Source organism: Branchiostoma lanceolatum, chromosome 13, assembly GCF_035083965.1.
Source record: "Branchiostoma lanceolatum isolate klBraLanc5 chromosome 13, klBraLanc5.hap2, whole genome shotgun sequence".
Taxonomy (NCBI): domain Eukaryota; kingdom Metazoa; phylum Chordata; class Leptocardii; order Amphioxiformes; family Branchiostomatidae; genus Branchiostoma; species Branchiostoma lanceolatum.
The window spans coordinates 12597187-12624372 of NC_089734.1; the positions used below are offsets into that span (position 1 = coordinate 12597187).

At 38.8% G+C, this 27186-nt stretch overlaps 2 protein-coding genes across 4 annotated transcripts in view; one reads left to right on the forward strand and one right to left on the reverse strand.

Annotated features, from left to right (window-relative positions):
- LOC136447006 (tripartite motif-containing protein 2-like) overlaps nucleotides 1–27186 on the forward strand; it is a 136033-nt gene that overhangs the window by 58480 nt on the left and 50367 nt on the right. The window lies entirely within an intron of this gene.
- Nucleotides 1–27186, reverse strand: part of LOC136447009 (parathyroid hormone 2 receptor-like) — a 115774-nt gene that overhangs the window by 44114 nt on the left and 44474 nt on the right. Inside the window, exon 1 of one of the 3 annotated variants that reach the window (XM_066445672.1) lies at nucleotides 18617–18717. The exons of 1 other annotated variant lie outside the window; for it this stretch is intronic. The gene's annotated coding sequence lies outside the window, so the exon portion shown is untranslated. Of the gene's footprint in view, nucleotides 1–6634; nucleotides 6717–18616; nucleotides 18718–27186 lie in introns of those variants that run through there. One more of the 3 variants, XM_066445673.1, reaches the window with a different exon arrangement.

Sequence of the window (27186 nt, forward strand, 5' to 3'; positions counted from 1 at the left end):
ATGTCATTGGTCGGCTAGGTGGCGATTTGGGAGTGACGTCAGCCATTTGCCGGCTAGTCCATTTTGCGGTGGGTTGGGGTGGGATAACTAGAAATTAGCTTAACATCTTTAGTCATATCTTAATTTTGCCTTTCGTTTAGCATTAAAGAAAAGACAAATACGTCACGAATGAAATTCGATCAAACGAGGAATTGAAAGGAAGCGAATGTCTTCGATGCACCCCTTTTGACGCTTTGAATGGTAGATTCCTTGTACGTGTCTGGCAGAAACAGACCTCTCCCGAGTATTACAAAAAGATTGGATCACGAAATTCAAACTTTTGTCCTCACGACTTCTTGCTGCCTCTTAATTCCTTTATTTTCAGGAAGACTTTGATTTTTGGAAAGCTCCATCTAAAGTTTTCCTTTCTCTAATTGAAGAGCGATTGAAATGTTTGAGCGACGAAATTGCCAACAAGAGATCTAAGACCACCCGCCCCTGTGAATCGTGCTGACGGAAATGGGAAAAAGTGTACAAAGCGTTTGCATGGCAGCATGTGGCCATTAAAAAGAACGCCAGCTTGCATGAGCAAAACAAAGATAAAACATCCGCGGCGTAAAGCTACTTCTTACGTATAAACTCTGTTGCATTCTCCAAGCAGAGGTTTACGTGTGTGTGTGTGTGTGTGTGTGTGTGTGTGTGTGTGTGTGTGTGTGTGTGTGTGTGTGTGTGTGTGTGCGCTAGTGGTACCTGCGATTTCTAACGCTAAAATTGTGGCTTCTAATAGCCCACCGATCGAAACCTGTGATTGGAGAATACTCTATCAATCTCTCCAACAGGTTTCAAATCGGTTTTGGATTACTGTACACCATTTTGTATGAATCTACTATAAGTGACCCCTCACTCTGTCTAACACACCAGCTACACAGGCTTATCGTGGCGTTTGTTTATGATATTTCATAAGAAAAAAGAGGTCTAAAATGTGGTATGAAAATTTGATATTTTACCCCATCCCATATTCTATTTAACATAAAATCTTTACTTGCGCCATCCAAAACTTCTCTCCCTCGGCAGCCAAACAAGCCTGGATTTCATGCTAATTTTTGTGTCTCTGAATTCTAGACAATCCTGTTTGCTTGAATCCGTCTAGGCACGGACTTTTAACAAAAGGGCAACGACCGCTCCAATTTCTTTTCCAGGAACTCGCTCGCAATATAATCATAAAGAACTTTAGCCACTATGTACCACAGGAAAACAAACCTCTTCTATTACTGACGCTCATAAAGTGTAAGGTGTCCATTTTCTAGAGCAATGTTCTTATGTGTCCTTCGCACATAAGGAACGTCACTTGTACAAAACCACGCGTTAATAATCCGCGTAGTACGCACGGTCATATTGTATGACGTTAAAACATATTTGAATTAAAATGGGCAAGCTTTGATTTCCGCCCTTGATTACGTTGACCTAGATTGAAGACATCATTCTGGGGATCTTCGCTCTGGAGCAAAACTTATTTCTTTTGGCGGACACATATACGACAAATAAGTCTAGACTGAAATCATTCCAAATATTGGTGCCTCGTTTGATCTCATTACGTGAAAATGATGGCATTGGTTTTGCAGTAAAATTTGATGGCCTGTTTGATTGGATAGATCGTTAATCTAATAGGCCAGAATGGTTTGCTGATTGGATGAAACATTATCACTTTGTTTTCTCCTCTATGCCCTAGTTTACGTACGTCAGTTGGCGGTGGTGGTTCCAACCATTAGACAAATGTGTTTCCAAGCGAACAGCTAGATTTTAGGAGAGTGCGCGTTTGTTTTTGGAGTTCATTGACCTCTATAACCTTCAAGTAGATGTTGTGCGTGTGTGTTGTGGGGTCATAGCATTTTCCATAGCATCTCCAAGCAAATGTAGGGTGCAGGTCAGGTTTTTAAAATTTGCGTTTGTTTTTGGAGTTCATTGACCTCTATAATTTTCAAGTAGATATTGTGCGTGTGCGTTTCCTATTTGTGATTTCCAAGCAGATGTGGGGTGTGGGTCAAGGTTTTTGTAAATGCGTTTCGTACCTCTTTTTAGTAGTGGTCAGAGTTTTCTCTTCATCACCTATTAAAAGGGCGTTGCGGTGCTAAAGGTCACAAAACACGTCTGTGACCCAAAATTAACCGGATGCTTAAAGATAAACATTTTCAATGAAAAGAGAAACTTTGTTACAATAAAATGTCTATATATCAACTAATAACTGTTTGAATAATCCTTACGAAAGACCAGAAGTACATCAACTATTCTACGCGCGTTGCGTACATATGAAGAAAACAAGTATTCCCTGTATTTAACATATTATTATGAAGAAAATCAGCTCGGAATCTAAATGGAGCGATGTTTCTGTTCGGCCTTGGTCGTAACAACTAGTAGCACTTATACCAAAGGGCATAAATGTCACCCATATAAACCGTATGGGATCAAATTTTATAGTACCCCAACACATAATAAAACTGAGATGGTCAAGCCGTCGCCGTATCTTCTCATCTTCAAGGTTCATTGGAAGGCGAAAGGTAAATGACCGAAACATGGTCAAAGCGTACATGGTTCTACCATGCCCCAATTCACTGCGTAAATATACAGGCATATTGCCCCCTCTCATGCCGTTGGTAAACACTTTAAATGTACGCTAAGGCGATATCTGTCTGAAATGTTGTATAAGGTTTTGTGGGCCATTATATGGTTCAGTTACGTTCTGTTCCACTTGGACGGCGCTCTAGCTACACTCTCTCTGCGACCTCAAATTTAAGAGATCGCTCAACAAATTTCATAGATAAAAAAAACGAATATGTCTACGCTTTGTGTGTTCTGTTGTCTCTTCAATCATACTTTTAGATTTTGCAGAATATTCCAATTATGAAGTCAAGGGTTATACAAAGTCCATTTAGGTCGCAGCGAGAGTGCAGCGCGATCGCCGTTTAGTGGAATTGGGGCCTTACGTATATTCATATCAATTTCCTTGTGTTATATTGTCTTGTATTTTGTAATGACGAAGTTATTGGATTGTCGAGCGCGTGCAATATTGCTGGAAAGGCAGCCTAGAGGGTTAGACGGTAGTAATGTTCTGAGAAAACAATTATCTTGTTGTTACAACACCTGGAGGGACATGTTATTGCCACGTCCATACCGGTAAATTACCGGTAATCGACTGGTAAATGAGGTTATGGTCGGAAAATTGGACATTACTGGTAAGCAACGCCGGTAGCAGGTACTAGGAATCTTATATAATGCAAAAATGCGACAATATTATATATTCCTGACGTAGCATACTGTTATAAACATACTGTTTTAGAGCATTAGCATGTACACTATTCAATAGTTCATTTCTACTGTTAGTCATAGATTAGATTAGTTCTTTATATTTGTTAACTATTACCAATAGTTCAACTTTCATGTGCGTAAGTTAGTACCAGTTACAATTGTCGCGCAATAAACGTCTTCTTGTATATAAACGAGAACATTTATACTAGCCTTGTGAGAAAGGTCTTCAAAATGGCCACGTAGTTCAGTGACCTCCAAGCAGATGTGGGAAGAAAAATCGTAATGTTGTCTGGCACCGCCAATTTTTCTTTACAAATAAATAGATAACCCAGAAGCAAACCAGAACAACAAAAAAACGACCAGCCAGAAAATGTTACAATTTGCCCTCCTACATGGTCCAACTTGTAAAAGATATCATAGCAAAGCTAACTTAACTAAGGCCACCACAACTATCCTAAGTCTACATACTTAACATTCTGCTGACGCCAAAAGCTCTAACGTACACTGTTTGAAAGCATCGGTCGTTGAACTGTAAATCCGGGGAGCCAACCATATTGCCCGTTGCTCATGACGTACTAACTCAAGGAGAATGAGACCTACCATTCAAGAAAGAAACGTTAATGCCAAATGGAAGCAATTTATACAAGTGCCATGATATGAAATGAAATGCCCACGTTACCGGGAAAATGCGAAACATTATATGAAATTTTATAGAAGTTAATCTTCATCGTACAATGAAAATAGGTCAAATCTGTCATAAACGTACGTTACTTTTCAAATGTCGGTAAACATGGCGATCTTTAGGTTGAAATTACGTGTGCATAAAAAAGAGGACTTGTTCGATGTTTCCTCAAGAAATATACTGTTATAGGATGTTCCACCATATCAGTTTCCCATTTGAACGCATTTTGTGCGTTTTTGTATCCAGTCTATTCTAAAAAATTGCCAAAATATGAAAAAAGCGTGTATTGTTGTAATTTTTAAGTACAGAAAAATGCCTACAATTTCTATGTATCTTTAAAAAAATAATTTGAGCTTCACATTGAATCATCTTTCTTACCAATGTCAAATTTCTGCTTCATTGAATTGGGGGCACTTGCTGTGATCTATCTTATCCCCTTCACCGATTTCAGGTATCTACTGAATGCCACGAATGCTTGAAAATAAATGAACAATATCTCCTCAAACTAGGACATGAGAAACTGTCATGTGGGTTACAAACTTCACATAAATAATGCTTCCTACCAAGGTCAAATTTCTGCTTCATTGAATTTGGGGCACTTGCATTCATCAATCTTAGTCCTTTCACCGATTTCAAGTATCCACTGAATGCCATGAATGCTTGAATATAAATGGACAATATCTGCTCAAACTAGGACATGAGAAAACGTCATGTGGGTTACAAACTTTTCTATGGCGCACTTTCCATTATATTTGCAAGAGATCATTTTTTGCGTTTTTTGTTTACAAATTGTTCTAAAAACTTATCGAAATATGAAAAAGTATAATTTTGTCATTTTCAGAACAGTAAAATGAAAAAAAAAGATGTCTCTGCATGTTTTGAAAGAATCCGCCGAGATTCACATGAAATAATGTTTCTTACCAAGGTCAAATTTCTGCCTCATTGATTTTGGGTACATTTGCAGTCATTTATTTCAACCCTCTCACCGATCCACTGAATGTCAGGAATGCTTGAATATAAATGAACAATATCTGACCAAACTAGGACATGAGAAAATGTCATGTGGGCTACAAACTTTCTATAGCGCACTGTCCAAGATATATGTCACACCACGCATGATTATTAGCAACGGCGGCATTTTAAAAGCTAACCCAAAATGCGGGACACCCCTTTTCACAAATCTTACCTGACCATTACACGAACGTTAAGGCGAATGACAATAAATCACGGGTACGAATTCATTGTTTAAGGGGCATAGAATCGACCTTTAAGAATGTACATAGATAACAGTCTGCGGGCCTTTGTACTTTACTGTCAACATCACTCAACGTAACGCATGGAATCTAGGTCAATTTGCCCATAAATTCGCCGTAATTACTTTTACCGCATCAAACTGCGAGTACTTGATCTTTAATGTGTATTTTATCAAATCTTGGGCTAAGTAGAAAAGGCAGCCAGAGAGCGCACATCTGTGCCACCTGTATATACAGAAAACTGGAACAATAGACGCATTCATAAGTATTCAGAAAAATAGCCATAACAAAATGCTCAGTATAAAACAAACCTTTCCGTTTCGCATATTCTATCTAGTATTCTGAGTTATGTAAAATTTATAAAATAATTCCTATTGTCAAGTTTCCACGGAGGCCCACGAAAAGCCAAGTAGGCTTCTAGCCCCCCTGCGTATATTTTTGTGCCCTGTATATCTTTGTTTTTAAATACTTGTACATATGCAAAACAATGATCAACAACAGTATAACTGAAAATCATCTCACTCAAGTGATTTCATTAAAATAGCCTACTAAGAAAGCTTGAAATAATTCCTAAAAATGAATTATTCCTTAAAATGAAGTCAACTTTACCCCCTCCCCCTGATCCATAACTCCTTGAGTTATTATGTTGACCAGCAACAGACTAATAGTTGAAACCAAAACAAGGCAGACACGAACCAGTGGCGGGGTGGCTAGCCAAGTCAGCCAGAGGGTGCATGGTGGTGGAGTGATGAATAACCCATCAGATAGCCCTAGGGGTCATGTTCTCCCTCTCACGTATTTAGAGCGTTGGACTCAGAACCAAACGGTCCCGGGTTCGATACCCACATGCCCCGACGTTGTGCCCTTGGGAAAGGTACTTTACACGACCTTCCCTGACGGTGGAGTGACGCCCACCGAGGCTCTTCGGTTAATCTGCCTAAAAACTGTGCCAAAAACACTACGGATTTGGTTGCCGATGTGCCAAAATCTTCACTTTGCCACCAAGAACTTTATTTTTTCTGACCTAGGTAACCACCCCGCAACCGTTGTCCGAAACATGCGTAGGCACGTAAAAATCCCTCACGTTAAATATTTCGTCACGCCTACGTATTTTCTTAATCAAATTAACGTGTAACAGCTAATTTTGTAGTCAAAACACAAACAAGAATGTACACCTACCACAAATGTTATGCTACTGTGAAGATATTGATAAAACAATCCAGTCACAGAATTTATATTACAGTTATTAAATGATACATTGACCATAGAGTTTGTCATGAACACACTACGCACTTCCTTGTGTACATGTCTAAGCATAGCTAAAGAAATCTAAGCAATGTCTACAACTTTTCCTCATAAATCATAACATTAAACACCTTCCCTACCAATCGTTCAATCAATATTAGAAATGACATACCTGAAAAATATTCATCAAAGAAAGGATTTTGCCAGGTTCAAGGTACGTAACCTAACGTTGATCCGCTGTTCCTCTGTATGCTTCCGAACTTTGACCGGCTTGAATCGATTAAGTAAACCACTTCTTAATGACTGTGTTTACACATATGTGTGTGTGTATGTTTGTTTAGCACACTGGAACTTGAACCTTTTGCAAACTAGCTTTTGACAAGCATTTGACAAGGATGACGGCCTACTTACGTATTCTATTCTATCTTTTGTTAGTAAGTAGCAACGGACCAAACAAATAACTTTGCAAATTCCGTTGGAACCCACTGGTAGACCTGCTGAAACATTGAACAATACAGTGAAGCAGTAAGAATAGAAAAAGCACCAAACAACATACTAAAAAGGAAATATCACTTATTTTCAAGCAAAGGAAATGACAAATACTATAATATTTTGATATGTAGACCAAGCAATGTCAGCTGTAGTAAATGGAGTAAACATGTGTTTTTGCTATAAAAAGAAATTGTGAAGAAAAAGACTAACAGATATACGATTCAGATACCTTATCGAAGATCTCTACAACGTCCACCAAGTTCACATACGCCCGACCTTTGAATATGTGGTCCCAGCCTGAAGCTCAAGTATCACCAAACAACAAGCAATGGAAATAGAACGTGCACTAAAAGACAGCACTGGAAATAATTCTCCGGCCCCCATATCTTACCATATATATAACTCTTACACAAGTGCCTTGACCCAATTGTGTCTACGTACCGTCCTTAGAGGACAAGCAGAGATGCCCAGGAAGACAAGGGTTATGTTTGCAAGGTCTTTCCTCAACTTCCCGATACTGGTTGCCTACGATATTCATGCTATATTCCTAAAAAGAGGAAAGCAGCTTAATGTTCCTCTAGCTAAAACTAGTCGTTACTAAATCAGCCTCGTCCCACTCATTTTTGTACTTACTTATAGTAATACTTTCGTACTTTCGTACTTACATATTTAAGTCAAGTTCAGATCAACCATTGTCATCAAAGTGATTCAGCGTTTTAAGCGCTGCCATGTACTTGTTGATTGTTGCCGTATCGGTAAACTATTGTCAACAATAAGATCGAAACAGTGTTCTTGGTATGGCAGCAGACTAATTTCAAAAGACATGAATAAACGCACATCCACCCACGCTTTAGATTGCCACTGTTATGCAAACGTGGTGGCCTATGGTGGCATGCTAATATTGTCTTAAGGATTGTTGACTCGGAACCTTGATGTCCTGAGTTCGAAACCCAGACAGGTGCCGATTTTATACCCTCGGAAAAGGCAATTAACACCAATTTCCACACTCGACTCATGTGAACATGGGTACCTATCTTCGGCTAGGATGTTAAATAGATGGCCTGTTTTTAAGGAAAGCAAAACATCGAGCACGTTAAAGAACCCATCACACTTATCGAAGAGATTAAAGTGTGGGTGGATCAAATAAATCTGTCCGGATATGCAGCTTGTACTGCTCAGTACAAACCTAGTGTGTTACGCCATGAAGTGGTTTACCGGGTATTCAATAGAACCAACCAACCAACCAAACCAACCAACCAACCAACCAACCAACCAACCAACCAACCAACCAACATACAAACAAACAATAAAGCTTTCACCAGACTAATCTCAAACGGTATCCAGAACACGACATTACAGATTGTAGATCAAATTCTCAGCATGAGACTGTCGTGACACTGTTGTTTTAGTGGGGGAGGGTGGACGTATGTCAATAAACATGGTATGTCATCGCACAATTATTTCTCGCACTTTAAGCTTAGATGTTCTATACCGTTTGATTTATCGCTTTTGACAAGGAGTACGCGTTTACGCCGTTAGGTTTATGTTTAAGTGTCATGTTCAACAGCGAAATTGGTAAGTAAGAACGCTGATTACGAATATATACATCATATTACATAATGTAGAACAAGACATGCCCAGGGCAGAAAAGTAATATGTTTTTCTATACTAGATACGAAATTTAGATACCTTATTCTGTTCCAATGTTGACGTTGTCCTAACAGCAACAGACTGATACAGAGCAGCTCTATAAGAACGTATTTCTCCCTGCTAAGATTTATCACTCAATGTTGCAAGGCAAGAATCACGTGTACCTAAAACAGTGTGCTTGGCATTTTATCAGACTAATTTCAAAGCACATGCATATGCACGTCCATCCAACCCACAGTTTATATAGGCACTACTTTCATATAGTGGAAGTGTTTGCCAGACGTAGACCAATTCCAACGATATCAAATTGCAAGAAGCGCCTATGTATAGATCCCCTTGTCAGTAGGGGGCTTGCATAACTTGTTTTGAGTGGAAGGGTTTATTTATATCTCCATGAAAAATGGGGATATTGTTTTGGGTGTGTCTATGTGTTGGGGGGGGGCTGTCTGTCTATGTGTGTGTGTTTGTGTTTCCAGATTTTTGTTGTCACTACAACTCGAGAACCTCTGGATGGATTACGATGATATTTAGTATATGGGTAGGTGCTTGGAAGACAAAGGCCAAGGTCGATCTTAAGTCCCCTTGTAAGTGGCCCTGGTACTGCAGCAGATCTTCCGTTTTTGGTATCTTTTGACCTGGACGTCTTTTTGCATAAATTTTAATCATGCATGAGCCATGCCAGTCAATGTGATTTTGAAACGCATTGCCTATCAATATGGACAAGCAAAATATATCATTTTTTTTACAATAGTGGAAAATCTTTTGAAAACGTTACTAACAGTAAAAAGTGACGATAGACTTGTTACTACATGTATTCATGTATATGTTTATAACTCATTGTTTGCTTGCAATTAGCATTCTGGAATTACGATTTGCAATAAAGTTACTGTTATTGTTATCATTAAACCTACTTGAAACACCCTCGAATAAAATAGGAACTGTATCTTAAATTCTGGTATAACAATCTCTAACTTCTAGTATATCAATCAAAGAGCATGTCCTCGACAGGCATATATAGAATAGACTGTGTACGCAATGTCAAGGGTGCAGGCCAAGGTCTTTATAAAGACCACCTTTAAAAGACAGGAACGCTTGAAAAAACAAAATAGACCTAGTTGTGTCAAGACGGTCTTAATGATGATGATTAATGTAAGAACCAGTAACCGACATAGACTGTCACAGAGGAAGTTGTGTATCTATTAGATAATCTGTAAAATTACTTGCTTGCAAATGAAATAAAAATAACTGTTTTTTGTTCATTGCACATCAGTTTTTCTCAGTCGTAGGCAATTTTAAAAACCCATTCGTCATCTATTTATTTTATCTTAACATATGGCAGTGTCTGATTTTGTTATATAAAATGACATGGCTACACATTTAAGTTCAAGCGATGTATAAAATCTTAATGTTTATGACGAAGAGGCTGTCACTGTACTGTACCTAATGAGAAAGAGTGCTTTGCTACAAGTATTGGTACAGATATTGCAGATTTTAGCAGGCCATTACTATATAACACAGCAGGCCATTACTATATAACACATGGTTTATGATGCCTATCGGCTAACATCTTTCAGCATTCTTTTGTCGACACGCACGCTAAATGGGTTTACTCCTAAGCAAGCCTCTACGCCCTTGACTAAATCCCTCACATCGTTTTCACTTCACATTTTAATTCAGTTCCTTGTTGGACCTTGTCAGTATGTTACGACGCTTCAGTGAGTGAGAGAGTGAGTTGTTACTGTTATCTAGGTCACTTCGTCCAATCTTGTCATAATCTTTGATGTATAAGCAGGCGATGGTCGTTGCACCGATCTTTTAATCTAGGGGATTTGTACTTGTAATTGAAAACCAACTTAAATTACATGTGAGAATGTATTTCATCATCATTTTTCAAGATCATTGTTCAATTGAGTCTTTGATTGATGTCAACCCATTTCTTGGAATGTTACTTGAGTGCTAGGCCTATAGGCTTCGGCGCCCTTACATTAGTCTAAGGCCTTTGTACATTTTGATGCCGTAAATGTTTTAAAGGCAATAAAGCAATATTAGTGTCAAAAAAGGAAAATACAATAATGCTGAAATCTTTATGGTAGTGACATTTACTAATACTTTTTAGCACAATTGCGTAGTAACTTAATACTTTGAGCATTTTAAAACCGCGCAAAATGGTGCCGTAAGATGATTCCCTTAGTTTCGCGGGCCAACAAAAACCCCGACGACGATTTTTAGTAAGTTCTCACATCACAACGACAGTGCATTTTTGCATCATGGACGTCGCTATACATTGTGATAGTTTTTTAAAACTAATCATGTATAGAAATGACGAAATAAATAGACTTACAAAATTAAAAATTTTCTGGCCCTAATATTGCCTGGGTTTCCTTTAAGCAGCAGACTGTAATAGAACCAACTACCGACAAGGATCTAAGACAGCCATTACGGTAACAAGACAGTTGAATTTTGTACGACTCTTACACGACTATCCCGAGAACACGCTCAGTTTGCGATCGATCGTACGACGTTCGTGCGACAAATTTTACCAGGCGTTTGACACAATAACAAAGGCATTGTTACGAAGTATATAACAAGGAAAACAATTATTCACAACGAGGGTCTTGAAAAGAATAAGCTTTCCCAAAGTCGTAGAGAAGAAAAATGCAAGGACAAAGGAACCCGGTACATAGGCAGGTCGTTAGTTCTAAGACAAATTGCACAGGTCGAACACCACATCCTTCCTACAATCCTCTCTCATTAATCATGTTTACATTTTTGTATCCTGACCTCAAAGAGACAACATCCTTTTTCCTGACGTCCTTTGGTGGATACAGAGAAAATATGCCCCCACCGTACCTCACTACAAGGACATATTCAACACTGTTGTCTCAACATATCTTCAACAACCACTTGGACTCAATAGCAATGTTCTTCTATTCACAACCAAGCATTTACCTGGGCCAACGTTTCGATGACTGTATGTTAGAAAATATGTCCCAACCCCACTACAAGGCTATATTCAACATTGTTGACTCAATGTATATTCAGCAACCATCTGAACTTAATAATGATTATAACTTTATTGCAAACTCATGCCAGGAGGCTAATTGCAAGAAAACATTGAATCGAGATAATGATAATAATAAGTACACAGTAATGAAATAAACACAAAGTAAAGTCGTCAACTAGAGCTACTTCTAATCTAAACGGTTGCTAAAGGGTTTGATTTCTTTTTTTTGTGTGCAGTAGAATATGACATTCCCTACGTTTGGGGAGATATATATATTCACCGGTGTTAACAGAAAGGCAGTTTTTTGTAGCAATGTTCTTTTATTCACAATCAAGTATTTACATAAGCCAACATTTCGACGACTGTCTGCCATCTTCATCAGGGCAATACTGACTGGTTCACTGTGCACTGAAGCTAGGTGTTTCTGCTAACAATGCAGTCCCTAGCGCATTTGGACTTAGTTATGTTGCGGCTAACATTCAAAGAGTGTTTGAAAAAAAAACATGCAAAACATTAGACGACTTTATATAACGCTAGGCCTTACCGTATCTGCAAAAGCTATATAACATTTACAATATTTGCACTCGCAATGTTTTCCATGGTGTTTCCACGTCAAATCAAAACAAAGATAACTTCAGAAGACTTAGATTTCCCGCACTACGTTCAAAGCCAAACACCACTTAAATCCATTTCATCCACACACGATTCGTACGTGAAAGAACAAACCTTGACAAACACTTAAGATGTCTCGTTGTTGCAGAGAAAGCCTTTAAAGGGGCCCAAAGCAATATCACGGCCCAAAAATGGAAATAAAAACATTCTGAAATCTTTATGGTAGTGACATTTACTAACACTGTTTAGCTCCTTCGCCCCCCCCCCTCATAACTTCCAAACGGCAGGGAGTGATGTACATGTAAACATTTAATAATTCCTGTAATTTTGGTATCGATATGACACAATATGACGTTATTATGACGTCATCGATATCATCTATTGGCTTAATAGGGAATTCCCGTAATATCTAAAGGTATCAAACATTTGCGTAATAATTTCATACTTTGAGCATTTTAAAACCTCGCAAAACGTGCCGTATGATGATCGCCTTAGTTTTGCGAGCCTACAAAAGCCCCAGCGACGATTTTCGGTGAGTTCTCACATCACAACAACGTCGAATTTTTGCATCATGGACGTCGCTATACATTGTGATAGTGTTGTTTGAACTTATCATGCATACAGATGACTAAATATACTGACTTTCAAAATCCTATTTTCGGGCCCTAATATTGCTTCGGGCCCCTTTAATGTTCCTCCCGGTTCAATTGAGACAAACCTTCGCCTGCACACTTAGTGACATTGGGCATGGAGTGATCTATAAATCACCCTTTGCCCATTTGACGTGTTTGCGTAGGTATCTATAGTTGTTCAACCAAGTGGAAGTCGTTTCAAAGCTAATGTGGTTGATTAGACCCTCGGGTCAACTCGTGTATGGCGGCGGATCAAAACACTATTTATAAACCTCGCTAGAGACCACTACCAAGTAGTGGAGCGTGTTTTCTTTGAGCGTTTATCAGAGCTTCTCGTTCGCTGTGTGTGTTTTGCATGTCAGGCTTTTGTTCTATTTTTAGTTAGTATTCTGTATATAGTTTGATCATCCCATCTCATGATCTCTTACTATAGACAATGTGCGGCATCTGGTTATCATAATAAGCAGCTGTTATGACGTTCGTGGATCAATCGCGATAACCTTACATTCCGAAGCGGTCAATGTAAATCAAAATGGGGTTTGGATGCACTCCTAAAAATAGAAACAAACAAGTTGCTAGGAGGCCCAAAATCTAATCATTTCGAGATTTTACAAAGATCTACTTGCCTACCAAATATCAAGAATATCCATTTAGGCATTCTCGAGTTATCGTGTACACAGAAGGAAGGACATACATACGGACGCTGACGAAAACATAACCTTCTCGGTGAAGGTAATGAACAAATGAAAACATTATCACCTTGGTGTATGCATTGGGAAGAAGGATAATTGCATCTGAATTGAATTGTTTGTATGATTCTGATGTGTTGTTATTCCAAATACTGTTCTCTAAAAAATTCTCCTATGGGATGATTTTACTCGGCATAATTAATAATAAAAATCTCCAGAAACATTTCAACATATTCTTATTGGCTATCAGGCTAATCAGTTTCTATTTGGTATCCCTTTTCGTGCCCCAACGGTGTTGGTATCTTTAATTAACATATTGGTTATACGCTATTTGAGATGTAATATTTCACAGATTTTGGTTGAAAACTAATGGAGAAAACTATATACATTTGTATACAGAACTGACCATGATATGCTAATAACTGTCCGTGTTGATCCGTACGATACGATGCGGTTGTGTCTAGTAGCAGATAGGTCTGGGTTCCCCATGGATGTTTAATCCATTTACGTGGCCAATGGGGTTAATAGAGATTTCAAAGTCTTAGCAGAAAAAGCACCGTTGCATTTTGTAAAGTTATAGCCATACCCTGGGTACAGAATGTTCTAGTTTAACCCTATCTAGACTGGGCATTGTTTAAACCGAAATGGTAAATTTTGTATAAAATGCCTGTCAGAAACATGTTGCCATGGCAACACGAAAAATAATTAACTTATACTTTTATCATAAAATTGTTGCCAACTAAATACTACGAAAAGTCACCAAGTTTGTTAGTCCTAGCACACGTCGTCAAAGTTGGTGCGGGCACTTTTTGCCCCCCCCCCCGTCTAGATAGTTAACAGTGACTTGTAAATAGATGAAGACAACTCTAGTTCCAGCTCATCAGTATAATAACAAAGCATTAGACAAACAGTGTGTACCAACTACCTATACTATATGTCACATTACGAACTGAAGGCGTTATAACGGAAGTAATTCAAACTAATTAGGTGTGCATGTGTCATACTTTGCTCCATAATTCTCCTCTTACACCATTACGACTTGCATAAGGATTCTTCAAAAACAAGGTCAATCCAACTGACTCCTTCTACGTTACTAAGACGACTGTTATAGTGTATAATACCTTGTAATAGATGCTAGTCACGCAAGAAGTGTCTCGTGCTTGTACAACCCATCCAAGTACTTCTAGATCTAAACTTGCGGATCACTAGAATAAAACAGTGATGATCAATGTCTTAGGGGGAACATCTTGAAGAAGTGGTGTCTTGCCATCGCTTAGTAGTCATTTCGCGATGTTCCATTAACCTAAGCACGACTTGGATACTTTCTTGGGAAACATTGCGCTTTCCGAGATGGGTTCTCATTTGGTCGTTACGATTCATAGCGGTTTCTTGAGACTCAAATGTCCCATCCGAAAACCCACTCTATAGATATTGATGGCCCCTTAGGGTGTCGAACGAGGCTCAGTTGTGTAATATAAATTCACGCGGGTTTAGCTGACTAGTCCCTCTTATGTTGTAATGTATCGTCACGGGGGTGTTTATTGCTGTTTTGACAAGATTCTCAATGACTATCGACTCGCAGTGGTCTCTTGAAGCAAAGCAATTGTTATAAAGTGACCTTGTTGCAAGTATCTAGAAGTGGATTGCACAGTTCTTTGTTGCACAACCAAAATGATTGCGCTGTGAATGTTTCAGAAGTCTTTCTGAATCATCCACGGATGTAGCGACCTGATGATACTATTCACTTAGTGGGATCGTGTGGCGTAACGGCAGGGTGTTCGGTCCAGAACCAAGCGGTCCCGTGTTTGCATCCCCCTGACGCCACCTATATTGTGCCCTTGGGAAAGGCACTTTACACGATGTTTTCCCCTCCCCCAGGTGTAAAGATGTGTTATTGTACGTGAATCTTAAAGTGATTGATAAATTAAAAACTTGAATGCACTGCCAAGTCGTCTTCGTCTGTCCAGAAAGAAAAAAAAAAGAAAAAAAAGAAAAGAAACTAGTCACGGAAATATCTACAACGTTTGGATGCCCATCACTGGGTTCTACAGGGCAGATACAACAGTCAGACTTGTGCATAGGAAGCCATGAGCTCAGAAAAGTACGTACTAACATTGCAAGCCCCAAGATTTCTTATGCACCAGAAAGCCACAACTGTATACTTTAGAATCATGCAAAGAAAACAGATAATTGACCAGCTCGATCGCTCTGGACAGCTGACAGAAGAAAACAAACCCCAACTTTGACCTTCTTCTGGACTGGAACAGTCCACTCAGGGCGTGTGAAACCAAACCACTAAGATATCTCCTTACGCCAACTTAACTACTGAAACGAACAAATTTTGACCAAAATGGGAAAGCTTAAGCTTAAACCCTACCTGTTCCTTCTAGCCCAAAAGTCTCCAAAATGGACCACATTTTTCAAGAAAAAGAAGAGTTTTCAAAGGTTTAGTGTAGGGACTATAGTTGTTCGCATTTCTTGCACTCAAATGCGCAACGCAACTATGACGTCAGCCCAACAGTGATCCAGTTACAACCGGCAATGTATTATAATAGATACATACATCAACTAGAGTTCCACGACCTCATACCTTCGCCAAATGATTTTAACCTTTTTGACTGACGTATCAGGAATGTTTCTTATCAATTATAAATCATACCAGTTGATCTTCTTCACCCAAAAAACAAAAGTATGAGGTTAACAAAGAAGGTTATGCTAACAAAGTAACATTTATCATGAATTATGCAAATGAGGTCCTTATTAGCATAATTTGATTCAACGATGTTCACATTCACATAACTTTGAAATGACACAAGTATGAAATTGCCATTATTTACCTGTATGGAATTATAGTAGTTTCTCATTAATTATGCAAATTAGGCCTACATTTGCATATTTTTTTATCTATCAAAATTCCTCAGTAACAAATGTCACATATTTCAATAGTCATATCATGGAACACAGCGGGTTTTTAAAATTGTGTCATTAATTATGCAAATTAGAATCTAATTTGCATAATTATCGTCCAATCATACATTTAGCATCACGTAAGCTATCTACATACCAAACATCATTAACATCCATCAAGCCCATCTTGAGTTATAGTATTTTCTCATTAATTATGCAAATGAGGTCTTCATTTGCATAATTGATATCTATTAACATTTCTCTCTTCTTCAGTTACATATGTCACATGTTTGAGAGTCCTATTGTGAAATTTGGCGGATGTATAAACTTTCCTCATTAATTATGCAAATTAGATACTGATTTGCATAAGAAGTATCTAATCATGTACATCATCACTCAAGCTATCTACTTACCAAAAATCATAACCATCCATCAAGCCCTTCTTGAGCTATTCCCTTTCAAAGTCTGAACCAAAACCTGCTCCTGCAGTTCCAAAAAAGCCGCTAGGGGGCCAAAACCTATACCACTCACTCTCTGTCCAAAGAGCTATCTACCACTCAAAAATCAGTTCCATAGCTCGTCCAGAACACGAGATATCGAAACAGGAAGTTCCGCTGCAGTACCGTAACAAGCCGCTAGGGGACCCAAAATCTAATCATTTCCTAGTCTCATCAAGACCTACCCACCTACCAAATATCAAGACAATCTATCCAAGCCTTGTCGAGTTATGCTGTACGTTACAAACACACAAACAAACAAACACACACACAAACGCTACCCTCTGTATAACCTTCTCGGCGAAGGTAATAATAAGCCAAAGCTCAGTTGATAATAAGCCAAAGCTCAGTTATGGACGCCGAAAAACCTATATAACATCAATCACTTTGAATTCGAGTCTAACGAGGAGACTCTATTCCCTGAAATGTCCCAGATTTATTTGACGATAAAAGGTGTAATATCAATCTATCTAAATCTTTATATTACGAAAAGAAAACTTTGAGCTGACTTTTGAATTTCAAAGTGCAGCTTCAGCAAGAAATCGACATAAAAAGGCTTAATGTTAACGAGAATTCCCAAACTCATTGGAAGTTGTAAGTGCTAGGCTTTACGGTGACATCCCCTTGGGAAATTATAGTGACAGATGCACAGCATTAAGGGTGAGGTATGATGTCAGCTATTGTCGTCACCACACTGCCCGAGGTACTTAAGTACAGATAACGATCGGTAATTACTAGAATACCAACCAGGTATGAGATCTTCGAGGCGTATACGTGGTCATTTGTGGTGTGAAAACCTTAACCAGTTTGTGGTCTTACAGTGATAATTGTGTCATCTGAATAGCTTTATGGTCCGCACAACAAAACACTTTAGTTATTATGCATGACGTAACTGTTGTATAGAAGGGGTGAGAAAGAAATCATTTACATATGCCAGAGGCGCAGTTTTGTGTTCCAGCCAAAAACAACGTTAACTCCCTATAATTATATGTTGCCTTTTCCTATCGTTGTGTTAGACTGAATGGCTGAAATTCCGCAAGATTCAAGAGTTCTTGGAATGTATTTAAGATACAGCGTCCAAGTTCTTTATTACAAGGTTGGGGAACTATGGTATCGATAGTAACATTCCTTGGTCACTCTAAACAATGTCTTAGGCGAAGACTTGGCTTAGGGGAGGTCAAATAACAACATTGTCGCTTAGCTGTGCATTTCGAACACTAACCTTTTGAAACTAACATGGCATTTACGTTTAAGCAGTACAACTGTACTGAACTGTACAATGTATCCTTCAATCTATCTGTAGAAGCTGATTTAGTAGCATGGATTGAATGTAAGCCAACTATTATAGAGCGGGATAGCTTTCTTAAACCACGTCGGAAACATCCTCGACCTTCCTTCTTAAGACTTGTTCTTTGTAAGTCTAGCAAGGTGAAGATTATGCTACCTGCGTACAGGCGATAAGAAAGCAATGCCGGCAAACGACCCCGTAGGGACTTACTACTTGAAGTGTTGCGAATGAGGTCTTACGGGGCAAATGGGTTCACAGCTCGAATTTCTCCACGTTCGTATCAGCGATTTTAAAGTAGAGCCTTCAATTTAAATGTCAGACATACAAGTATGGAGAAGACATAATATCTATAGCTTTACTCTCTAGGAATCACGCAAATGTACCTGCAATGTTTGTACGATGCGATGCAGATATCCCCAAGTCCGCAGGGTGACGCTTCTCGCGAGTCAGGTCTTTCGGGCCGCCTCCTGCGACAATACGTCAATGAGCGTCCCTATCACAGCTCTTCCCCACGTCTTAACGTTAATCCCAACGTCTCAAAGACGTTGAATCTACAAGAATGCTCGCCTAAGCTGACATGTGTTAGCTGTCCTCGCACGGTAGCTGTATGCGACACCCCTTTGGCGTCTGTACTCTAGTAATTATGTAAATACCAAGGATGGCTGGGGCGTTACCAGATCTGGATGATAAACTGTTTTCCTACGGCTATCGCAGCCCAAATCTCTGTCAGAGATAAATGACCGCAAGATTATCTACGACAGCTCGGTACGTTTATATCGATGTTATTCACACCTAGTGTAGCTACAACTCTACCAAGAAGATAACTAAAATGCCCCGTTATCTGTGATTAAGTCCATTATAAGACAGCTGTCGCAGTGGTGATAACGTATATGGAACAGATGGTCGACATCAATGACAAGTACATCTTTATATACCTGTTTGCAAGAAGAAAAATAAATAAACAAGAACCATGCTATAAGTAAGATATACACATCAGGATTATTTGTAATATTTCGTGTGTTTTTAGAAAGTTTGTCAAAATTAGACGATCGACGCCCTATATTTGATATCGATATCAAATAATTTTTTTCTTGACCTCGACCTTTTAAACCTGGTGAATATGTTATTCGGGTGAATATGAAATATGTTTCGTTGTGATTTTTTAGCCCTTGTGGTGGATTAGTATATATGTAGGATTAGCGTTAGGTTATGCTAGGGTCACATTTCCTAGCCGGGGCCCGGCCGGGCAGCTTGTGGGAACGAAAACTATGATATAAAAGACAACAAAACACACAAAATTTTTTAAAGATTTCTCCCTACCATACGCTATGTATATTCTTGATATGCATGTTTTATTCTTTGTTTTCTCAAACAGCCCTGTCGGGCCCGGCTTGGAAATGTGACCCTAGCATCAAGGGTGTTGGGCCGAGTTGGTCGGATTAGCCATGGGCTGAGTTAGTAAAGGGCCGAAGCTTCCGACATCCGGTGTCGATGACCGGTGGTTAGGCTAGTAGACACGGGATCATAAGGTCATGAGTTCGATTCCTGTCATACCTGGCTAGACGTTGTGTCCTTGGGTAAAACACGTTACACGCCTTTCCTCCTACCACCCTGGTGTAAAAATGACTAAAGCCCCCCCCCCCCCTCTCACTGGACCCCCTGCACGCTGGCGGCGTCACTGCGTCCTAAACTGGATTTGTGTTACCAATGACTTTATAATGGGAATATCATTCTAAAAGTACAAGTATGACCAAAAAGACAACAAAACACACAAGCGGGCGGCAACACCTGTGCTGCATTGCTATGTGAACCAGTCAGAATTGCCTTGAAGAAGGTGACAGATGGTCACCGAAACGTCGGTGGAATAAATCTCTTGGTTGTGTGAAAAGAGTCTTTTTATTCAGTGACTTACCAACCTGATGAAACTATTCGCGGATGAAAACACACACAGCTTAAAAAGATGAGTTTTTGTCAATAAAATTCGCTGAGTGCCGCGAGTCCAGTGAGAGGGGGGCTTAACCGGCTTAAGTTTTGGAGGTAAAAGGCAGTGGAAGGAGAGGGATGGGCTACGCTTTTCAATACCGCGCCCTAGGCACAGTTGATTTACAACCCACGGCCTAAAAAAGTCCACGGTTCCTTTACCGTTTCATCATTGCTTATCGCTTGCGGTTGTTTTATTGAACGCCGTGCTTGGTTTATGTCTTGTCTTGATTACTCTGTCTATAGTGACAAGGGTATTAGTCACTCTATTATCTCTGTTTATTTCCTTAGGCTTATGGCGTATTGTGATAACGCTATAGTCTACGGTGATATATTACCCGTTTATTGTCAATCGTTTATTGTCTATCGCAATAAGCAAATGTTTATTGTTACGGTAGTAATTTTATGGGCCATTGTTTATACATCGACTCGTCTAAACATCAAGTAACATTGATTTTTATTGATTGCAGGTAATTGATTAATCATTTGCTAAGGCCCGATGCTTAGTTGATTGTCGCACTTGTTCGATTTTTATTTGTCTTTTTGGTGGGTAAAGCTACATCATGCTTGCACCCCTCCATAAAATTGTCTAATGGAATATCCTCGAAGGCGTGGATATTCAGACACATTTATCAGATCTAGCTAAAGCAAGTATGAAGTATAATGCGCTCAAAACAAGCTATCAAGGCTAATTTAGAATGGTAATTTGCTTGATATTGGTCTCTCTAACATTCATAATCTATGAATAAGATAAGCTATCAGATATTAGATATAAATAACAACTTCAAATTATTATTTTCCCTTGGAGAAAATTTGACCAGTAATGTGTTTGATATTTCTATGGTTATTTCCATGGAAACGACGCCAACGTTCTTGATTTGAATTTAGTCGTCACAGCAACTGTAATGTTTGAAATTAAACCGGTAATTCGCCTGATTTTGTCAACCTCTGGTTCATACGTCTCTTATAACGATGTCTAGATTTAGTTGTGAATTATGCAATCAGATGTTATCTTCAATAGATAAGATGATATCCATTTAACTACTTTGATTTCATTTTAACGGCTATTTCAAAATGATTTCAGACATTGCAGTCCCTGTTAGAATCATCATGGAAGTTGCTGTGTATCTCTTTGTAGTCAACGATGTTAACGTCTTTCTAGAGGCTTATTTATCTCCGATCACGAAATTATCTTTATTCTATTTTATAGTCCCCGATTCCTTATAGAAAGCAGAGTCCTTGACATGACAGACTGATCTACTCCAAGCAGATGTAAGGCGTCGCTTTGGTTTAGTTCAGATAAAATAACAAAAGAAAAATAGGAAAAAGAAGAGAGAAAAAAACATTTTTTTGAAATGGCACCAATCGAAATAAATGACTACAAACACAAAAACTGTCAGACATCGACTTGACAATTAGGACGAAATGCGGTGTGCCTTGCATGACGTATGTAAAATATGCGTATCACGTAACAGATGCCCCAAAAGAAGTGACGTAGAACTCTCTCACGGCTGAAGTTCATCATCACTCTTGTTTATGAAATATAGTTGTGACGTCACCCCTTTGTAAACTACAATGTTATCAACGATTTGCACATGCCTGACGTTTACTGTGACGTATATGTACAGTATGCGTTTCACGTAACAGATGCCCCAAAAGAAGTGACGTAGAACTCTCTCACGGCTGAAGTTCATCATCACTCTTGTTTAGGATATATAGTTGTGATGTCACCCCTTTGTAAAGTACAATCTTATCAACGATTCGCACATTCCTAACGTTTACTGTGACGTGTCAGGTAACAAGTATTTCTCAACCACAACCGTGCCCGGAATTTCACCTATAGATTACTTTGGCGGTTTTGCTATGCGCAGGCAGTTCTGTGAAATGCGACCGGATTCTTAATATTAATTATCACCTCTCTGGCCTTAATCTGCCACGAACAGGTGTATGGGTTCATTGACCTTCTTTAAGGATGTCCTTGAATGTTGACTCCAAGTTACCCTGTACTTGGGTTCATCACGTGACAGCCACGTGATTGGCTAAGGATCATCCAGCAATTTGGTTGATCTATCACGTGATATTCACGTGATTGACTTATCATGCTATTTGAATTGTTTTTCCTTCTAGCTATCGGTTAACCAGAAGGAATGATAGAAGTACGCTGCTTGCGTATTTATAAGTTGAGTCTTCGGATTATATTTCTATGTTCAAATTTACGAGAATGGCATCTTTATGAGCTTGGATGCTGTTTCTTAAGGTTTTTAGTGTCTCAAGAAGGTTCGCCTTCAATGAAACCTACTTTTAACGGGCGCCTTTGACATGATTGCACAAAGTTTATCATGCGTAGCAGGGTGGCTTTGTCTATCAAGGCTTGATCGTCCAATATTTCCGTAAAGCCTTTGGGTTATTCCAATCTACACTGAACACCGCATGCAATTTCATTTCCGATCAAGTTTGGTGATTATGTGCCCAAAAGCGCAGTTTTATAATCGATTCGATATCCCCGACAATGCGACTAATTTAACGGATTGCACAAAATTGCTTTTAAACATTGATTCATATATTTGATAGCTTTTGCTGGGTATAAATCGCAAGTTAAATTTTGGAAGGGGGCTTCTCTTGAGCCTTTGCAATTTTGGCCACGCCGCTTAGGGGTGAATGAACCTATCTGGAATCTGGGACATTGTCGCTTACCCGAGTTGCATACTGATGGTAAGGGTTTCGGTCTTTAGGATGGGACGTAAGTCGGAAGTCCCTCGTTTAAGGAGAGTCGAACCTTGAAGACGTTAAAACCAACCTAAGCAATATTAGGGACCGAAAAATGGTAATGAAAAAAATGCTGAAATCTTTATTGTATTGACATTTACTAACACTGTCTAGCACATAACTTCAAACTTTGAGCATTTTAAAACTGCGCAAAAAATGCCATACGCTGATCCCCTTAGTTTCGCGAGCCTACAAAAAACCCGGCGACGATTTTCAGTGAGTTCTCACGTTACAACGAAGTCATATTTTTTGCATCATAGATGTCATTATACATTGTGATAGTGTTGTTTGAACATGTATAGAAATGACTGAATGAATTGACTGTCAAATATATAAAATCTAATTTTTGGTCCCTGATAATGCCTGGGTTGCCTTTAAGAACTTATAAGAGTTGTGCACGCCTTTATGTGCGTGTGATTAAACCAATCCTTCCAGTACGTTTATGAACATTGGACATCCAGGTAATATGATATGCAAGATATCAGTCACACAAGCAGCTGTATAACAATTTATTCAGTTGAGTAACTGCTACCTTCGAACAATTTTAGTCTTATCAATGCAAACAAAATGAAATACAACGCAGGATTTAATTGTAATTTTCAACACAAGGGAAAAGCGGGATTTAACAATGAAGGCAAAGAAAATACAATGCCTGAAGCAGAGTTAAAACCGTAAATTTTAACACAAAAGGAAGGTGAGATTTTACGATGTAAACAAACAGATAACAATGCCTGAAGCATGGTTAAAGTCGTAATTCCAAACACAAAAGAAAGGTGAGATTTTACGATGCATACAAACAAATTACAATGCCTGAAGCAAGGTTTAACCGTAATTTATATAACAAAAGAATATGTTACTTGCTAAAAGGTTTCAACTGAACAGCAACACAGGAATTATTACAGGAATGAGCACGTGACTCGGTGAGCAGTAAGTCTATTGCGCCCCCCGTCTCTACTAAAGTGAAATACCATGCTAGTATTCTCCCTGGCCCATCTTGTCAACACACCATGACAAACATTAGCCTGGTCCCAGTCTCTAGGGGTCGGCTTAGGGGTGTGTTACCGGGCCCAATCTGCTTTATTGATCCGTTTCTGTCAGCCTGTCTTCTTAGTTGCCATATAGAATTTCGCAGCCTTTCTACTTTAGCTACCATAGAGAGTTCCAAGGCCGTAAACACACCCCGAGCCGACTACGCTGTCTGGGCGGGCGGGGATCACTCCCAGTGCCGTAGAGATATCGGGGAGCCTCCGATGGTATGGTGTCCAGGCTAGACAAACATATAATACTACACCCTTATGGCGTTCAACATGAATCACATCTATAAGCTAGCGATCCTTAAAGTGTGTCAAGCCGAACCGGTCCGTTTTCGTCAAGTACCAAACCAAGCGAACAGACTGCCTCGAATATAGAAGCGCTGGCATGCAAGAAATGACCCCGAAAACCATTATTTAAGAAAATTTATCGACGCTATCAAGCGAGGCATGCAGCCAAATGCTCACATTGCAAACCACCATAACCATGAGAAATGGACTTTTGAAGGAATGTAGGAAGATATGAAAAGCAGAAATCGCTTTATCTGTCCAATAGACTTTTCTCTACCAGTTTGCTTTTTCTAGTGAAAATACATCTAACACCCTGAAAACGATCATTCAAGAACATTTATCGACGCTATCAAGCGAGGCATGCAGCCAAATTCTCACAGTGCAAACCACCATTACTTGAGAAATGGACTTTTGCATGAATGCAGGAAGACACAACATGTAGATATCGTTTCATCTGTCCAATAGACTTTCTCTACCCGTTTATCTTTTCTTCTGATGAGGTGTAGTAATAAAAATACATCACCTGTGAAGTTATTGATCTTAAAACTTCAATGAAGGCATACCGATGAGGCTTCAAGTACACGTTTAGAGGTCAAAGTAGATAGTGTAGTATTGTATACAATATAGAACAGTATAGTACCGAATTTGACCTGTTTGACCTTTTACAATGTATAGGTGTTGGATGATATAATAACTTTATTGCACAACAACTGTACAAGGTACAAAGTATGGCATTCACTGGTACATAGATAACATTCTATTAGGCTAATCCGTCTATCTTATACAATATGGTGTAGTAGTATGGGATGACAATGGGATTTTACAATCATTGGAGGAGTTTCTAACGTCTAGACATTTTTTGATATACTTCCCAATGTATACCATGCATGGGTTATCACATTTCATTATGTACTTAAATTTGCTATTCAAGTCCATTGATGTGACAAGTAATGTTGTTCGTTGTAATGTAATCAGCTGCTGTCACGCTGCGTGCCTGCGAAGCTGGTGTATTACGCCGAATGGCGGTTATACTGACTATACAGATGCACCATGTGCATCAATAGGTAGTAAATATATAGAATATTCAGTATAATACAGTATAGGATAGTACTGCACAGTACAGTACAGTATAGTAAAGTACGATATAGCATTATAATTACCTTCGCTGAGAAGGTTATGTTTTGCACAACGTTCGATCGTGTGTATGTGTCTGTCAACACAATAACTCGAGAATGCCTGAATGCATTATCTTCATATTTGGTAGGTGGGCTCGAAATGATTAGATTTTGGGCCCCCGACCAGCTCGCTTTGGTACTGCAGCGGAACTCCCTGTTTTGATATATCTTGTTAAGTATAGTATAGTATAGTACAGTATAGCAGAATGTTGAACTTTAAATGCATTTAAGTTCGCGTGGTTTTTATTTCGCGCTAAAGGATAAATGGAGTGTTCGCGGTGGTTTAGGTTTGCGGCAGTGCTATAGTCACATACTGTTACAGTATTTGACATAAATTTTCGCGGTCTTTGTAAGTTCGCGGAGGAATGGTCGCCGCCAGAACCGCATACACAAAACCACCGCGAACATTTCTGCATTTACAGTATCTTGTGTAGTATAGTATAGTATTGTATAGTATAGTATAGTATAGTATAGTATAGTATAGTATAGTATAGTATGGTATAGTATAGTATTGCAAAATGTGGTACCTGTATCTATATAGAGTCACGCCTGTGCTGTTAAAAACGGCAAAATTATCTATGATATCTGCAAAAAAAAGATACCTAAAAGTTGTTTTGCTTGTTATAATTTATTTTCGACCGTTGACCTACTTGTTCAAATAGCATGGTCTTGAAAACAGGTTATTGAAATACGATCAAGTGGTGTGGCCTCGACATTATCAAGCCTTTATACATCACAGCCGCCGGTGTGTTGTTTTAATCCGGTCATTAATCTACAGTCGAACGTTTGTTTGAATGTATTGATCGATAGTGATCGATGTTGCTGATAGCAATCTAATCATTAAGAAAGTATACAAAAGAATTGCTTTCATAATTAGATAAAAGAGGCACCCCCCTGAATGCGCCTAGGGCACTTTTCTGTAATTACGAACCTAACAGTGTAACTCGTGTAGGACAACATGCTTTGTGTCTTTTGTATTCAAAACCTCCAGGGAGTTGCGTCATTTGTTGTCTTATCGCTATGGCCAGTTGAGAACCTTTAGAACTATAATAATTGTATAATTTTGATACTAGTAACTAGAAACCTTATGTGATTTTTAATAGTTGGCATTTCTGTTACGGTTCTGATTCTTAGAATAAGGTTATGAGAAAAACCGTATCATGTAGTTTAACATTGTATATGATGCGTTCATTTTAGAAACGAAGAACAAGGAGGCATAATTTACCGTATCATACTAAAACATAAAGCATAGCAACGCACATCACAATATGCTAAATAACACAATGTGATAGCCACAGCAACATTAAACTATTACCTGCTACCATTATTATCGATCTGCAAGACTATGTTAAAGGCTGCTGTCATCTTACAAACTTTATTAAGTAGATTTATGACTGCCTTACACTGTAAGTGGGTTTTACAGTTGCCCTGAATTATGGAAACGCTAACAAATGTCATTTTGTATCTGAAAAGCTATATTTTACTACAACGTTATACTATTACGAGCCCCAGCTATCGACCAGAAAAATTACATGAATGACTGTTGTCATCTTACAAATTTTAGTAAGTATATTTATGACTGCGTCACAATGTAAGTGGGTTTCACAGATGCCCTTAGTTACAGTAACGCTTATAAAACTGTCATTTTGTATCTGAACAGATATATTTCACTACAACGTTATACTATTGACCGGTAAAACTATATAAACG